The sequence below is a fragment of the Parasteatoda tepidariorum genome, chromosome 9, assembly GCF_982258835.1.
Source record: "Parasteatoda tepidariorum strain Cologne lab strain chromosome 9, Ptep-v5.0, whole genome shotgun sequence".
Lineage (NCBI taxonomy): Eukaryota > Metazoa > Arthropoda > Arachnida > Araneae > Theridiidae > Parasteatoda > Parasteatoda tepidariorum.
Window position 1 is genome coordinate 91,883,386 of NC_141763.1, and position 2,302 is coordinate 91,885,687.

Below are 2,302 nucleotides of genomic sequence, written 5' to 3' on the forward strand. Positions count from 1 at the left end.
TTTAATGTCCTTTTTTTATTTGAATTGTTTTAAAACCATTTGTAATTTAGGGTGATAGCATGATTAGTTTGTTAATAGCAACAAATGTGAACCAAATGTAATAATCTATTTTTGGCGAAATAGGTTGCATGTATTAAATCCTGCCTTTTAAATAGATCAATCGATTGCATCACAGATTATACCACATATTAAATTAAAAAATATGTTCCCTTACCAAAATAGTAAATAAGCAACTGTTTTTTTTTTTTTTTTTTTTTTTGCATTTATAACTAATACATTATAAAAAAATAAAAGTAAGAACTCCACTATACACTTTTCACAATAAATTGGTTATTTCTCTCGATACTACCAGAATTAAAGACCTTTCCATAGGTGAAACTAATTATTATACACAGGATTATTCATAATTCCCTCCGACCAGGAACTGGACTATCGCATTGATGTATGCCGTGTGACCAAGGGTTCACATATAGAACACCTGTAATGTTTGTAAGTAAAACTTGAACAGTTTCGGAATAATTTCATCTGTTTCTTTTTTTCATATTCGTCTTCTTTTTTTTTACTATAACGCTTCGAAATCCCGGAGGGAATTATGAATAACCCTGTATATCTTATGAGAAAGTAAATATAGTATTCTATACTCAATCATAAGAGAAAGTTATTTTTTACAAGATCGAAAAAGTAAATTTTTCAAGCTTGTGTGTAATATTTTGATTGATTTTCCTTTCTATTAATTTTTTTTTGTTTTTTTTTTTGGATATTTACATGCATCTGTATACATCAAAAGGTAAGTAATGGGATATTAATCAGTATATGTAGATTTCAGAGAAGTTAGGAATTTGGAAAAGGAAAAATTTTAATCCTACATCTTTCTAGCATAAAAATATTTGTGGTTTAGAATGCTATACCATAGCATTAAATTTATTTTTATGTTCTCTATTTCATATTCTGAGAATTTTTCACTGCATTATCAAAGCCTATAGGTTTTGCGGCATCAACAACTGAAAATTTGCTGGATTGATAAAGATTTTATAAATTATCTTGTCAAACACATATTCATAGTTGCCCTGATATTCTGTATTTGCTTAATTCAGTCATTTTATGAAAAAGAAATACAATTAACAACTTTACATTATCTCATTTTCATAGTGATGAATTCAGGGATCCTATCTTTCCAATTTATTATTTTCAGCAAATACAGTAACATATCTTGCAGGAGTGAGTTATGTTATTTAACAATTATTGATTCATCTTTTATGTAGTAATCACACCATAGAATTTTCATATGGTGAATTGAGGAATCATTTACCAAATTACTTTTGTACTTTAAATGACTTTTTTATATTTAATCTTAAACAGTATATTCACTGTGTTTTTGTTTCGATATTAGTGGAATCCTAATTTAAAATAATTCGATAATGGAATTTTTGAACTTAGTTAATAAGAGGATATTTTGATTGATGCTGATTTTTCTCATTTATTATTGACACAATATTACGAGAAGATAAAATATATATTGATCTTAAACTATTATGAGTTTGAGTTGCTCGGTGTTAAGCAATTCATTAATAAAATTAGGCTGGAAATTGTGAATTTTTCAATTTTAATGTTCTGAACAAAGTAATTCTGGAATGAAAAATATTCTATTATTCTTTTGCCATACAACTTTATCCTATTTTACTTAAATGGACCAAATTACACATTTTTTAAAAATTCTTTTTAAAAGAATTTCGGTACAGTATGCCTTTTTAAAAAGGTCCTATTTTTTTTCTTGAAAAATGATGACCTGATTTTTTTATTGGCCTTTACAAGGTTGTGAAATCAGTGATTTATTGTGGAAAGTTATACTTTAATGGTGTGAAGGTGATGTGAAAGGATTTTCGTAGGGGTACGTGTTCTTTTTTTTGTTGGAAAAATTAGACTTTCAAATTAAATTAATAGATTTTTCTTTTTATATGTTTTATTATCTTTAAAAGAGCCATGACAAAATTTTTGATTCATGATCACGTTCCATAAGAAATTAAGACAGGTATACATTTCAATTTTCATGAGTTTACAAGAATATCATTTTACTTGATTTCTAAGCATATTTTTATATTATATTCTACATCCCCATACAATGGAAAGAGGAGTAAAGTAAAGGTGGGAGAGTCAAGACATGGAACCGGTCTTTTTCCTAGATGGCGTATTCGAGCATTGTGAACTCGATTTTAAAAATATATGTAGCATTTATTTCGAAAACTTGAGTTTGATTGGCTAAAAATTTTATGATGTCTTCAAAAATACACTACTTGGCTGATGT